Source organism: Chionomys nivalis, chromosome 10, assembly GCF_950005125.1.
Source record: "Chionomys nivalis chromosome 10, mChiNiv1.1, whole genome shotgun sequence".
In the NCBI taxonomy this organism is placed as follows: Eukaryota; Metazoa; Chordata; class Mammalia; order Rodentia; family Cricetidae; genus Chionomys; species Chionomys nivalis.
The window spans coordinates 47,272,115-47,288,231 of record NC_080095.1 but is presented as its reverse complement, the minus strand read 5'-3'; the positions used below and the strand labels follow the sequence as shown (position 1 = coordinate 47,288,231).

Sequence of the window (16,117 nt, the reverse complement as noted above, 5' to 3'; positions counted from 1 at the left end):
TCAGAAATAACAATTCTTAAGACACTACCCCCAAGCAAAACTGATTCCTGAAAGACAAGTAATAAATAAGCCTATGATTGCTTTAGTTACTGTACTGTATTTATACTTTATATGTCTATGAAGAAGCTTCTTGAAGTTGAAAACTAACACCTCCCCCCAAATTTAGGGAACAGTATAAAAACCTGGAGCTCCTAGAGACTAGAAATAGGACCTTAGCCCACCAGACAGAATTGAAAACTGTAATAACCACATATCTGGTAGAATATCTGATGACATTGTGTGTATGTTTACTTGGGTCTTTTCTTCTGGATTTTTACTAATATATCTAGTCTTTTCTCTTGTCTTCTAGAAGATATGAAACGCATGTATAATGACATGTGTTTTATTTACTGTGTTTTAACTTTAGTGTCCTATTTCTATCAAGTATCAATCTAGGTTGGTTTTGATTGATTTTTCTCTCATTAAGGCCCTAGAAATTGTCCTTTACAATTTTTTAAAAAATTTACTTAGTAATCAGTTGATACTTACTAAGCATTAAAAAAGAGATTATAAATTTTACCTTGTGGAGTGTTAAGTATTTCATACTTTTATAAATATTCCTGAGTTTCTCTGGGATGTATTCACATTTTTTTTGGAAATTTCTTTCTTGGGCACTGCTTCTAGTCTTTGTAATGTTTCATATGAGGTAAGGTTTGCTCCATTCTGAGCCACAACCCTTCTGAATGCCACATGCCCATGAAGCATGAGGTTTTTCCTTTTTGGTTGGTGGTTACAGATGTTAGATTGAAGATTAGATTATCCTTCATGACTTGTTTTTAAAGAACTCTCGGGGTCATGATAGAACAGTCTTTATTTGTGGGCCATTTTATTCAATGTATAATGATAACCTCTGTTTTTGCTTAATAGAACTCTCATTGACAAATGCTAACCCTGAGTGTGTTTTTACTCCCTTGATTCATGGACACGTGCCTAAGTGTGTGTGTATTACTATTAAGTCTGAGATGTAAGTGAACCCCGGTATCGATAGGTAGCTTTTGTTTGTTTACAAAGCTCTTTGTTTTCCAGTATCTATTCTAGAAAACCTTGCTGCTTCATTATAGTGAACTTGGATCTTTGCTTCTTAAGAGTAAGCACAGCTCTTGTGTTTTGTTTGAATATGTCTGCAGTGGTATATAGAACATGTCTCAGCACAAAGACAAAGTGCTAATAGAGACTATCTGGTTGTTTCAATTTTCAAGCAACATAAATCACACTAATTTTTGTTCAAGATCTGGAAAGTGGCGCACGTGTGTGTGTGTGTGTGTATAAAACTTTGCAGTTGTTTACCATCAGAAGGTAAATCTGGTATCAGTTATTTCACAATGGCAGTAGACATAAGTCCCACACTTTTAAATTATTGTGGAAAGTTGACAAAAACTTTTAGGTGAAGTTTCAGGAAGGAACTATAGTGGATCTAGGTAAATTTTAGATTTCATGTTTATGTAGTAATTGTACATTTATAGTCTTTTCAGTTACTGTTTGTCCTCTTTAAATTGATCTACTGGATGAGATAATGTAAGCAACAATGCACTATACAAAAGGATTTGTGTTTAGGGCAGTTTATTGAAGGGTCTCATAGCGTGTTATCCCTTAGAACTACTCTTGGAAATTAAAAGTATTTGGGATCTTGATTGTACAGGAGGTTAAGAGATGGTGCTCCTTGTAATTAGTTCTAGTAACCAAAAATCAGTTTCTGTGGACTTTGGTGTCACTGGAGGAAAAGCCACTTTTTAATAATAAATGTCATTTCAACTTCCCACAATTAATGTCATTTCAAGAATAGCCACATGTCATAGCACAGTAGTAGGGCGACTGAGAGATATTGCCACAGAGCGAAATGTTATTGAGTTTTTGTACTCAGTGACTTACACACACACACACACACACACACACACACACACACACACACACACACAGTGAATGTTTATTAAAACCATTTCACTTGTCTGTGACTCTTACTGATTCTTTACCTTATGTCAAACATGTAATAGGTGATGGTGAGCCAGCAACAAAGGTTTTCTAGTTAGAAGATTATATATAACATATAAGGTTTTAATATATTATATATATTAAAACAAAGGTTTTCTAATTAGAAGATTATATATAATATATAAAATAGACTTATGACTATGGCAGCAAATAGTCTAACAAAGATTAATGGAGTACAGATCTTAAAACAGTTTTGAAAAAGCTGATTTATGTAGTTTAATTGTCAAAAAGTAATACAAAAGAGTTCAGAAGAATTGTGGCTCAGCAGTGGGCAAACCTTAGATCATATGACCCCTCCAATGAAAGACTAAAAGCAGTACTCAAAAAAGAAAATTCCAAAAAATGTGAATAAATCCCAGAAACAGTTTTTATAGGAGTATGAAATTACTTAACACTCAACAAAGTAAAATTTGCAGTGTCTTCTGTATGCCATCATTGTATGATGACAGCTGAGAATAATAAGATTGTTCTGTGGAAAGCAAGCAGATTAAATTAGAGTGGAAGTTTGTGTTGGAGGAGGAAGAAACAAAGATGCAGAACTAACTGAGGTGTTGGGGGTGTAGATTTTGAACTGTAGATTGGAAAGGGATGTATGTGACTGGAAGGGACCTTTGTGGGGCTGGCTTGTTTTGGGGATGGACTGTGAAGCAAATTAAGACAATGAGCGCAACTGAGTTCGGGTATAATTTGCAAAATGAAACTCCATTCCTTCATGGCATTTGGAAAGTGGTGGTTGCAGAATTAGTTAATGCAGAATACAAACATTTACTTATGATTACCACATGAAAGTAAATAATAAATATAAAGATGCTAAGTGAAATTTGAGGAGGGTGAATTAATTTACTTTCTTTTATTTTAGGTTGCTGTTCTGGCTTAGGCCGTCTATGGCCTTGATTGTGTTTTCATTCAAGATAACTCCTTTCCATCTTTATTGATTAACTGAGCAAATTCAGGTTAGTATAATTTTGTGAATAGCATTTCTACATTTCCATTTTAATATTCTGAGACATGGATGATTTTGTTTTTAAAGCTTCATGTGTACGTGCCAGCGGATTAGGAAGGCCAAGTTAGTCTAAACTCTAGTGAAATGTTCATTAGTTGGGAAATACTTGCTGTTTGCCTACTGAGTATAATCTGGTTTACATAAACACATAAGCAAGTTACTTTTTAATGGTTTTGACTTTCAAGTTTTAAACTTGATAAAACAAGATGTGGCCACGTTTTCTGTATTGAACCTTGGGTATTATTGTGTGGCATAGTTGGTAATGCAAATAAACTCACCTTAGAAACTTCTTGATGTTTTAGTAGCTCTTTTAAGACTGTCTACACATGAACAGCTCTACTTTAATGTTAATTCTAAGAGTACTGGCATGAATACTCATCACTACAATTAAAACAGTTCCACGAGCTTCCAGCTTCACTCATGTTGTTTCTTTGTAGGTAATCCCCGACCTTTGAGCATAATCTGTAGCAATTTGGATCTGTTTTCTGCATGTATAGTTTACCTTTTCCAGTATGCTACTTTAAGTGCAGTTAGCTAGTATTCAGCTTTTGAAGTTTTCTTCTTTGACTTAATATAATACATTTGTGTGCTATTCATGTTTCTGTGTATATCAGTAGTTGCTTTTCAGTTGTGTAGTAGTATTCTGCTGTGTGGATTCACCGAAATTCGGCTATCTATTCACTAGTTGATGGACATTTGGATTATTTCAAGTTTCAAGTGATGGTAAAGCTTTCAGAGTCATGCATTTAAAAAGATAGTATTAATTCTTATTCTTTATTAAAATAAATAACTTTTTTGTTGTTAAAAGAGACCATACTGATTTAACTGTTACCTTTTTCAGTGGGGCCTATGATTGCATTTTTTTTTTTTAAAAAACTTTTTTTTTTTCACCTGGGCAGTGGTGGTGCACACCTTTAATCCCAGCACTTGGGAGGCAGAGGCAGGCTGATCTCTGTGAGTTCAAAGTCAACCTGGTCTATAAGAGCTAGTTCCAGGACAGGCTCCAGGAAAACCCTGACTCTAAAAACCACAAAAAACAAAACAAAAAAACCGACCCCCCCCCCCATCCTGTGCTGGATATTAAAATGAGTCACTTGTACATTCTAGGCAAGGGCCTCCTTTTTTTGTTGTTTTTTGAGACAGGGATTTGCTATATAGATTAGACTGGCCTTTTGATCTGACTGATCAGTTTTTCTGCCTTCACCTTCTAATTGCTAGGATTAAAAGCATGTGTCACCATGTCTGGCTCTAAAAATGTTATTAAAAAGAAATTAGAAAAGAACTCAACAGACAGTGGGTAGGGGGAGAGACCTGCAGCTTATGGTCATTTTGTGTGTTCAGTAAGAGAGCCATTTATAGTTGTTAGAAGTAGACTGTAGTGGAATTTGCAGTGTTTCCTTATTTTGTTGAGTACAGTATTAAATCAGATATGTACAGGTAAAATAAGGCTAAAGCTACCAGTTTATAAAAGTCATATAAATTATAAGCAATCTCTGTTCTTAAAATTTTAGTTAAAGAGGACAGAAGTTTAGCATGGAAAAATTAATTAGACTTTTCCTGAATGGACATTTGAGATGAAAGTGAATTAAACAGCTCTACTTGGGGAAATTAATGATTTCAAAAGTAGCTTGAAAAGCTATTTGAATATTTGTAAGGAAGTTGTTCTTTATTTGCTATAGAAATGAAAAGATCTTGAGAAAATGTAATGCTCTGAGTCAGAGAATGCTAATGTTGCTTGGTAGAGATTCCTGCTATTATACTGGGCACTGTAAGTGCCACTGTTTCCATTCCTGAATACTTTTACATGAATTTTGTAGCTTTCAAAGAATCTCTGTGGCCACATGCTAGTGTTGGTTATATCGTGCTATCAGGGAATGTTTCTTTTTTCCTTTGAGAGAGTGAATGTATACGTGTGTGTGTTTGTGCCATTTGGGCAACCCTGGGAGTGTAGAGGTTAGCGGATACCTTGAGGGAGGAGTTGGTGCTCTCCTTTTATTATGTAGGTCCTGGGGATTGAACTCAGGTTATCAGACTTGGCAGCAAGCACCTTTACCCACTCAACCATCTTGCTGGCCCATCAAGGAACATGTTTTAAATAGATAAGCACAGTCAGAGTACTTTTGAGGTTGATTCTTTTGTCATAGAATACAGCTTGATCATCCCTAACATGAGAATCTAAAACTCAGTATTCCAAAATCTGAAACCAGTATGACAGTGTAAATACAGAATTCCACACCTCCTTCATGTGTTACGTCAAATAAAAACACACATATTAAAAAATATTAATGCAATTACTTTCACGTTACATAAAGGTCTGTATGAGACATAAGTGCATTTTGTATTTAGATTTATTTAATTCTGAGAAATCTCATTATGTCTGTGATTCCCTCCTCCAGAATCACTGCTTGGCTCTGGGTGAGAGGAAGCTAAACTACATGTTTAATGTTTCTAAAACTCAATTTTAATTTATTTTCTTTTCAGTTGATTTTAAGATAAAATAGACCATTTATAAATAATTTACAATGTGATCTTATTTTACAAACAGATAAAAATGCTGTTTTTTAACATATAGCTATAAAATGTAACAATTATATTTTGCTTTACAATCTCAAAACATGAGATTTATTTAAATTTTATAGAATTCAAGTAAATCCCTTTCACAAGTATGTTACTTTCGTTTTTAAAAGTTCCTTAAAATAATGTCATTTAAAAACTAATTCTAGTTTTTGAAAGGTCCTTAAAATGCTGTCATTTCTGTTCTTCAGAATTTCATTTATAAAAATATTGATAGACAATAATCGATAGGATAGGATTAAGAATTACCAGTTTCTTTTATTCAGTGAATAGTATCAAGCTTAGACAATCAAATGATAAATCTTGTTTGAGATACTCTTCAAGAAGTACAAAACAAGATTCACACAAAGAAGTATTTACTTCTCAAAATTTGGTTTCAATATTTGGTGTATAGGAACATTGCACAATTGTGACTAAGGTTGCTTATACAAAATTTTGAGAGAAGAAATTAAACATTTTTACTTATTTTTTTCTATTGCTAGAAGCATTTTATTGAGTGACAGCAACTTCATTTTGATTATCTAAAGTTGTTTTATTTTATTTTTTTTTTATTTTTTAGCTTTTAGGTCAATAACTATTAGAAAACATTTCTCTATGTCTTATGTTCTTGATATGATTTTGCATATCTGTTTAGCAGAGTATTGACAGCATTTTAAAGTAGCCATCTTTTCCAGGAAAGCCATATACCAATCTAGAAGAGTAGAAATTGTCCCTCTGTTAGGACTGAAGTAGGGAGGGTATCTTGTCTTAGTTTGTTTCTTGTTGCTGTTTCTGGAAAAAGCCGCTTAAGGGTGAAAGGGTTTGTTTTGGTTTATAGTTCCAGCTATAGTTCATCATCTTGGGGGAAATCCAAGTGGCAGGAATCAGAAGCGGCTAGTCATGTTGCGTTCAGAATCAGAAGGCAGAGAGTGATGAATGAATGCTGTTGCTCTGCTCCCCGCTTCTGTTTATGCAGTCCAGAATCCAGTGTAGGTAAGAAAGTATTCCCACCTCAATTAATGATTACATAATCCTTCACAGCCGTACTCAGGCTTGTGTCCCTGATGATGATTCCAGATTCTGTCAGGTTGGCAATACTGACTGTCACATACCTTGACAGAGATGTTGGAAAGCAGCAAAGTCAGGGTCAGTGTTTGAGAATTTGAAATTTGGTTTAACTTAGCTCTATCGGTGGTGGTGATGGGCTTGATTAGGACAGAGTGTTGATATGAGACTGCAACCGTACGGCAAGGGCTTTGAAAGGTCTTGGCTTTTTGAGTGAATATGGTTTGAGTGTATCTTTTTTGTTTGTGTTTGTTTGTTTGTTTGTTTGTTTTTGAGACAAGGTTTCTCTGTAGTTTTGGAGCCTGCCCTGGAACTCACTCTGTAGATCATGCTGGTCTCGAACTCACAGAGATCCACTTGCCTCTGCCTCCCGAGTGCTGGGATTGAAGGTGTGCACCACCACTGCCCAGCAGTTTGAGTATCTTGCTCAAAGGGTTCCATGTTGGTCCTGTGTATGGTGGTTGTAATAGTTACTTTTGCTTCTCTGTGTCCATACACTTGATAGAAATAGTTTAAAGAGGAAAAAGATATATTTCGACTCATTGCAGAAAGTTTAGTCCATATATTTTTGGTCTTATGTGCTTTGGACAGAACATCATAGTAGCAGGAATGCATAGAAGAGATTCTACTTCTCACAGTGGACAGAAAACAGAGAGACAGGAGGGGACAGGGACAAAGTGCCCCTATAAACACTTCTCTTTGACTTATTTTTTCTAGTTTGGTGCCCTGGAGGCCAGTAGTTAGACCCTGCTAGGCAGTCAGGATGGGGCCCTGACCCAGAAGGCTTCCCCTGATGAAAGCCTTGTGCTGAGTACAACCCAACAACCAACAGTGTGCTGAGAGTCAACTGATAGATGGCTTCCCTGCAAGTTCTTCCCTTTACAAAGTTCTTTTTAAAACTCAAGTAAGGGCCAGCTAGCATCACCCCTTTCTTGGCACAACTCCTCTCTTGGAAGGGAGCTCTGGTAAGCTTCTTGTGAGTCACCTTTGCACCTGGTACTCAGTAAACCTACTTTTGCTTTTGCACTTCCCTATTTGGGAGTTTCATTGGACTTAAGAGACACAACTCCACTGTTGGTAGTCAGGTACCTTTGCTCCAATACCAAGCCCTCCTGAGTCTTTTGACCAAATTCTGTCCCACTCATGGAGACCATCTGTGGTTTACTGCCTCTTAAATTTCGCAGAACCTCTCAATATAGCACAATCAATTAGGGACTAAATATTCAATACACATACTTGTGGGAGGTATTTGATCTCTAAACCTTATTGATGAGGTTGAGCTGGGGCCTTGAAGTGATATAGTCTAGTGGGAGGTCCTTAGGTCATTGTGGATTGAGGGTTGTTAGCAACAGAGCAGATCTGCCCTCCCTTTTTTTCTGGATAGCTGTCTGGTCATGTGATTGCTCCCTTTCACAACTACTCTACCCTGATAATATCTTCTGTCATGGGGTCCTTATAGCTGGTTTTATGCTGTTTGGACCTTTAGGATGCCAAACTAAACTAAACACAACTCCTTTCTTTATAAGTACCCAACCTTAGGTATTTCATTATGATTTAAAAGATATATTAATATGATAATGTTATTGGGGTAATGTGAAGTTAATGTATACAAAAGCTGTGTGTGTGTGTTTTAGTTTTCTTGGACTATTGTTACAAACTACTATCAACTGGATGACTTAAAACAGTAGAAATTAAATGTTGGGAGGACCATGCTTTTTCTGAAATTTCTAGGATGAATCTTCCTTTCTTCCCTCTTTTAGCTACTGCCAGTAATTATTAGAAATCTTTGATGTTTCTTAGCTTGTTACAGCATAATTTCAATTTCTGCTTCAGTATTTACATAACAGACTATGCATGTGAGTTCCTTTTCATAATTACAGCAGTCATTTACTTAGGACCTACCCTAATATAATATGATGTTTTAGTAATTTGGTTATGTCTGTAAAATCTATTTACAAATAAGATTCTGTGGACAAGTTCTAGTGATTCTGAACTGTTAGGAATATTATTTTAAGGTGTGTTACTTTTGTTTCTGTTGCATTTGTTTTAACTCTGTGAAGCTGTGGTACTTTGTCTCGAACACCTGATGGTCTAATAAAGCTCTGAGTTGCCAATAGTGAGGCAGGAGAAAGGATAGGCGGGACTGTCAGGCAAAGGGAATATATAGAAGGAGAAAACTGGGAGAAAGGATTGGGAGAAGTACCCAGAGAAGGAGGAGGACATTAGGGGCCAGCCACCCAGCTACACAGCAATTCATGGAGTAAGAGTAAGATTTACAGAAGAGAATGGAAAAGCCCAGATGCAAAAGGAAGAGGGAATAACGTAAGTTAGGAAAAATGGACAAGAAACAAGCCACACTAAGGCTGGACGTTGATAACTAAGAATAAGACTCCGTGTGCGATTCATTTGGGAGCATAAGGGCCTCCCAAAAGAGCCAAAAGAGCTTAACATCATACTATACTGAACTTTTGTGAGACACAGACACAGACACACACATACACACAGAGTCACACTTTAATACAGTACTGGGAGCATATAGTTTTAGATCTCGTTATTTAAGCTTTGTGTGGGGTCTGTATGGTTTTGGTTCTTAGATTCATGAAATTGTAGAAGGCTGGTGTTGTTAGCTTCCACGTAGTATAAAATCTCATGCTATTTAAAATTCCTGACAACAGTATGTTGTAATGAAAAAAATACCGGTTTGGATGTCAAGGGGTCTTGGTTCTAGTTTCCACTCAGAAAACTATCTTATTGTATAACTGCTCCTGGCAAGGTGTGAACAAATGTTTGTTCATAGTACCACAGGCCAAAGTAACAGTTCTACCCAAGTCTAATTTAGGGAACTAGTGAATTTATTGGTATTCCTTAAGGGCGGATGAATGGCTGAAAGGCAGAAGCTCCATCCACTGTAGTGTGAAGACTCACCAAAGCTGCATCCCTAGAGCTTCCTGTACACAGACCTCTCAGCTGACAAGAGGGTCTCTTCTCTCTAGCACTTGTTAGTGCTTATGTAGCCATGGGGGTAGGACCTTGTAGGTCTTGTAAGTTTAAGGAACTTCCTGGAACATGTGAATTGGTTACTTGAGTTTTGTTATTTCTGGAGTCTTAATGAGCATCTTTCTCTCCAGGATGAAATGTTTAAATTAGGAAATTGCTATGTAAAGCCATTTCCCAGTTAATTTCTTTCCTCATGGATAAAATGGGAGGCCTGGAGGAAGAGAATAATGGAAGAAATGATCTGTAAGGACTTTTCTACCTCTCAGAGTCTAAAGTTCTGTGATTGTGGAACAACTGTTATCTGCCATCCTTAGAGTTTTGTTGACATTACAAAAAGAAGAGAGATTGGTCAGACACTCATCAGCTGGGTAGTGACTTGTGAGTGTGACATCTGCAGATTAATTTCTCTTTGCTTTACTGCAGTGAAGATCACCAATGAAGATCACTACCTGTGTTAGCCCTGATCTTGCCAAGTGATCATATTTAATAGTTTTCCATTTGAAGAGCACATCAGAAAGAGGAATACTTTTACAGTTAATTCATTTAAACCTAAAAAGGTTGTTACTGCTCTACTTTCTTGCTGAGTTCATAAAGTGAAATGGATATAAGAAATGTAGTTTCTCCTTTTTGCTCTCAGTTCTCTGTCACGTCATTCTTGTTATTGTGGGACTTTAGAAAGCTTCTTCCTAGAGGCTGTTAACTCTCCTGGGAAGTGGAGTGTGATGTGAAGATGACAGCTGTGATTCATTGACTGTTGGGCTTTCCTTGTGTTTTGAATAGGTCATTGAAGCATTTTGTTTGAAATCTTTCAATCATGTGGAGAGTCGTGGTAATTACCTCTTAGAGATACTGTAAGTATTGTAAAGGAAGTTGATAATACTGAAATTCTCATGAGTATAGTATGTAGTTACATGTGTGTGTTCACTTTAATGATATCTATACATTGGTAGTATCATTACAGATAGAATCACTGTCTGGATAAAAGTTATGAGAAAAAATCAGGCCTTCCCCCCTTTTTTTACTTTATGCCATAAAAATTCGAAAGTATATTCTGAGGATAGAGGTGTATTTGAATGTAGAATTTGCTGTAATCTTGAAGCAATACTTGGACATAAAATGTTAAAAGGACAGGATATAGAAATTAAATAAGTTCTATAATTATGGTAGAGTCATATTTTCCATTTATATTTCTGCTTTCCAATGAAAAGGATAGGAGGATTAGAGGTCGAAACTGTCTTGCTACTCTATTTGAGATAGGTTTAAAATGCTAGGGGACTGGAAAGATGGCTCAGTGGTTTTGAGCACAGGCTGCTCTTCCAGAGGACCCAGGTTCAATTCCCAGCACCGACATGGTGGCTCACAACTATCTTTAACTCCAGTTCCAGGGGATCTGACACCTCTTCTGGATTCCCTGGGTACCAGACACACATGTGCCAAGTTTTTGATACAAAATTTTGCTTATCACTAAATAATCAAATCCTTTCTTGTAAGACAAGTCTGCTAGTACTCATCTCTCTCAACTGTTATTAATTACAGCTTTACTTGAAAGTATAATTCTGCAATTCTGACAGGTCATGTTCTTTTCTAATAGTCGAGACACTTTTTTTGTTCTTTCCTCGCTAGGTGATTTCTGAAGGGGAAAGCTTGATGTATTCCTGACCCCCTTTCCTCTGTGAAGGTGGCCTTTTAGTTTTTTATTATTCTCTTTGTCTGATTTTTGGCAGTCTTCATCTCACATGCCTATATACAAGTCTTTTGGTATTTATCCTGCTTGATGTCCTCTGGACCCTGCACTATCACTGCAAAAATGCTTTTCTGTCGTAGTGTGTTGATTTATGGCATTTCCTTTGCATTTTTTCATCCCCTGCTTACCTTATCCATCTGCTTTTCCATGTCATTTGCTTCTCCCATCAGCATTCTTAGCATATGTGTTTCACATTTCTGGTGGCATTTCTAAACCTCTGTTACTCCCTGGTCTGTTTGGCAGGTAGGCTAGTACCTTCCTGCCTACCTTTGCTCCCTTTCTTTCTATTATTTTGTGGGTTTTGCCTTAACGATATCTTTTACTTATATTGTTCATAGGTAGACATGATGTATCAGATAAAAGAAGCTAAGTGATAGCATATGGCATGAAGCTTTGTTTATCTTTCAAAGTGGTAGGTTGTGTTTGCTCTAGCAGTGGTGTCCAAGGCTAAACTTTGTCTTTAGATTTTTTTCCCCGAGAGAATCTTTAAATAAAGCCTGAGGTTTATAGTTCTTTTAGTTGTAATCTTTGGTCATTGCACAGGAGTCATGTTGATGTGTAAGAGGGAGAAGGGGGTGAGAGTAGAAGTTATCTGGTCCTCTTATTAATCTGTCTTTTGTGAGTTTGCCTTGGGTATCTTTTCCCCATGTCAGAAGATGGTAGGGGCTGGAGTGGGTATTTCCCTTCCCCTGGATTGGTTAGGGACTGTAAAATCCTAGAAACAGGCTAGGTAAAACCCCAGTTGCTTACGTTTTGATAAATTACTTTCGTTTTTGGAGGGGAGGTCTTTGAGAGAACAGAGACCTGCACACATTTCAGAAAAGTTAGGTTTCTTCTAGTTTCTGCTAGAAATATAAGGGTCTTTTCTCAGATCTCTACTGTAACATCTGGATAAAACTAAAAAAAAAAATTACTTTGAAGGATTGGGTCCTCTAATAGGTTCTAAAACTTTATTAAATTATTTCTTTTATTTTTGAGATTACAATACGGTTAATCATTACCACTTTTCTTTCCTCCTTCCAAAGCCCTCCTCATTTTCTTTCAAATTCATGGCTTCTTTTTTCATAAAATTGTTGCTACACATATATTCCTGAATACAGAAATACAACTCACTCGCTCTGTATAAGTTGCTTGTGTGAGTGTTTTCAGGTCTGATCATTTGGTGTTGGTAAGCCAATCGGTGTGCCCTTCCTGGGGAAGGCTATTTCGTTCTCAGTATTTCTTAGGTACCTGTAGTTCTTTCTGTAGAGTTGAAGGACTCCTGGATTTCTCTCACAGATTTAAACTGTTTCTGTAGTTGGTTGTTTTTACTCTTTGTTCTTTTGGGGGTCTGCCTCTTAACTCCCAAATAAATCACACATGGAGACTTATAAATTCCCAGCCTTAGCTTGGCTTGTTTCTAACTAGCTTTTCTTAAATTGTCTCATCTACCTTTTGCCTCTGGACTTTTATCTTTCTCTATTCCATATACCTTTCTTTACTTCTTACTCTGTGGCTGGCTGTATAACTGGCTGGCTTGTCCCTGACGTCCTCTGGCCTCTTTTTCTTGCTCCTTTCTCCTTGATCCTTTTCCCCAGGTTTTTCCTTTTATTTATTCTCTCTGACTCCTTCTGACTGTTCTGTAATAGATCTAAAAAAGTATTGATTTACAGTCTTTTTTTCTTGTTGTGAGGGTAAAAAAGTGATGAATCCTAGGTTATCTACATTTTAATCCAATTAAAGTTATTACTATTTGTACTGTACTTGGTAGTTTCTAATGATAAACACTTTGTTTATTAATGCCTTTTGATTTGGCAATACTAATTAGAAATTTTGTTTTCTAATATTATGCTTATACATTTTGGGGTAACATTCTAATTTGCAAGGAAGCTTTTTCAGAGGAAGTTGATCCATAGTACTGATTCTTATTACCATTAAAATGAGTCAGTATATTTACTATTTAGCTTGCAAATATAGTTTGGGGCAGTAGCAAGCTTTGTTTCCTATGTTGTGAGATAAAGATTTGTTTTCATACTCATAAGCTGAGTGTTGGTTCATGCCAAGTTTACTAATTGCACTTTGGGTAGTACACTGATGATGTTGAGGGTGGTTAAATTTCTGTGTTGAGTGTTTGGATTTGTGAAACCATTACATTGAGATTTTTCTTTAAATTTTTTTATTGATTTTTATGTGAGTTAGTGTTTTGTTTGCATGTGTATTACGTATATTGTGTCGTGCTTGGTGCTGGCAGAGGTCAACAAAGGGTGACAGATTCACTGGTACTGGATCGTGAGCTGAGAACTCAACCCTGGGACCTCTGCAAGAACAGCAGGTGCTTTTAACTGCTGACCATCTCTTCAGCCCAGCATTGGTTTCTTAATTAGTAGTAGATTGATAGAGCATAGATTAAGAGGTTAGTCTATGTTTCTGTAATTTTGTTTAAAAAAATTCATATAAATGTCTTGAAGAAAAATTTGTATAATTAAAAATATGTCTTAAAATTTTGTTTTGACAAACATTTACATTAAAAAAATCACTGCGTCTTAGATTATTTAGACTTTCAATTCTTAAAAGAAGGAGATATTAGTAATTTCACAAATTTACCATGATATAGTGTCTTGCTTTGTAGCTCTGGGTGCCCTTGAACTTTTTGGAATCCTCTTTCCACGGCTGGGTATCATTTGGGGTCTGTTTTGCCTATTTCTGAGACAGGTCTTACTATGTAGCTTAGGTTGGCCTTAACTGCACAATGCTTTTTATTCCTCGGCTTCATGGGTGTTTGAATTTTAAATGTGCAACCATGACCTAGAGAGAACTATTTCATGCGTATATTTCAAAAATTTAAAGTTATGGCCATAGTTTTATTTTGTATTCAGGTGCTTTTTTAGTTAATAGGTTATTCCTCATGTTTTTTCAGACAATATTTTGTCACTATCTGATATGCTGTTTTAGGTTGGACAGTGGCACAGTTTATTGCGTGTGTTACTGGCATGGACAAATTTTGTGTTTAATTTTTTCTATGTCTTTTGTTTTCTTTTCCATGTTTATGCTCTGTTCTTGACTAGAATTGTAGAAGTATTTATTTTCATCTTTATCTGTTTTGTCTTTCAAGAAGCATTTTATATTTTCTATCACAGGAAAAATAAGGCTTTTATTGGATCTTGAAAAACAATGACTGAGTTTTCTTTACTCTGCTTATATATTGAGAAATCAGTGTTAAAGTAGTCAAATTATTTTGTTTAAAAAAGTTCAGATTTTGCGCCAGGCATGCCTTTATTTCCAGCACTTGGAAGTTAGAGGCAGGCCATCCTGGACTACATAGTGAGTTCCAGGAGAGTCAGGGCAGTTAACAGAGAAACTCTGTCGTCTTGAAAAAAACAAAAGAAAAGAAAACAGTTCAAATTTTGTGATTAGGTGTTAGAAGTGATCTAAATGATTCAAAGATGATGTTTTAGACCCTCATAATTAGGTTGTAAATTGGCATTAGTCAAGGAAATCAGCATTTTATGTCTCATATTTATAATATTTTGCTCACACGCTGAGTCTCTTATTAACAATGTAATGTTTGTGGGCTTAGTATGGTATTTCATACAACTTGTGATTTTTGTAACTGTGTTTTCTCCTGCATAAGGGTTTACATTTGGTAGTGTCTAGACATTTGAGTGGAAGTCAGCAAGAACAAAGCCTGATTAAAAACTCCTGATGTTCACTGACGTGCAAAAGCTGTCAAAGGATTGAGTCTTTCAGGCTCTATGACCCCTTCTTGATTTCTAAGTTAGAGATTTTATACATAACTACATTTAACTTTCCATTTTTTCAAGATATTTTTACCAAGAATGAAACAAGTATATCTTTACAAAATCCATGAGACTTTGGTGAGCCCAAGATAAGAAAGCAATTGTAAATCATTGAGTCCATGTTATTGTAAAAGTAGGAAAATTTCTCAGTTGGTTTTTTTTTTGTGGCTTTATTCAGAGAAGATAGGCTAAAAAGTATAGCTTATCTGCTTTATAGGAATCTGAAATATTGTCTACTTAAATGCATATATATATATGTATATATATATATATTTCTATCCTTATTCCCACCTGAGTCTTGTGGTACTACATTTTCTTCAAAAAATTAGTGACTAACTACTGTGAGTTTGGGATATGAAATGATAAAAGACTCTAGAAGAAGCTGATAAATTTACTAGGTGAGGTAGGTATATGTTAATGATTGCAGAACAGGATAATGTTTGCCGAATTGCATTTGAAAATTAAAAAAACATAACAAAAGGAGTAGAGAATGTCTGAATGTTTGTATGGAATGTTATCCTGAAGTGCTAAACTTGAGTTTTTACAGTACTGTTATTTAGGCAATATTTCTAATGCCTGGGCATCATTTCTCCTTGCCACCAGAATTCCTAGTTGGTGCTTACACATTTGAAGTATACAGATGGGAGTGCTAGACATCTTTGGGGTTGAGCAAATGGGTCCTGGGCCTAATCACCTTACAGGGGAGGTTGGGGAGGGTAGCAGCCTCTAGGATTTGAATCTTCACTGGGAAGGATGGCGGGAACAAGAAGTTGAGATGTTAGGATAAAGACTGAGGTTGGTAGTAAAGAGCTATTAAGGTGACCAAAGATAGCCCATGATATTGGCTCTTGAACTTCAACTATTTGATGTCTTTTTACAATCATGAAGTTCTAGTCAGTCAGTTAGTATGTAGGATCTCTATCATAGATGTAGCTTCTTCAGAGAACTTAA

At 36.1% G+C, this 16,117-nt stretch overlaps 1 protein-coding gene across 3 annotated transcripts in view; it reads left to right on the top strand.

Annotated features, from left to right (window-relative positions):
• Fut8 (fucosyltransferase 8) overlaps positions 1–16,117 on the top strand; it is a 236,883-nt gene that overhangs the window by 49,302 nt on the left and 171,464 nt on the right. For 2 of the 3 annotated variants that reach the window (XM_057782923.1, XM_057782921.1), the window contains exon 2: positions 2,888–2,981. The gene's annotated coding sequence lies outside the window, so the exon portion shown is untranslated. Of the gene's footprint in view, positions 1–2,887; positions 2,982–10,426; positions 10,498–16,117 lie in introns of all 3 variants that reach the window. The other variant, XM_057782922.1, reaches the window with a different exon arrangement.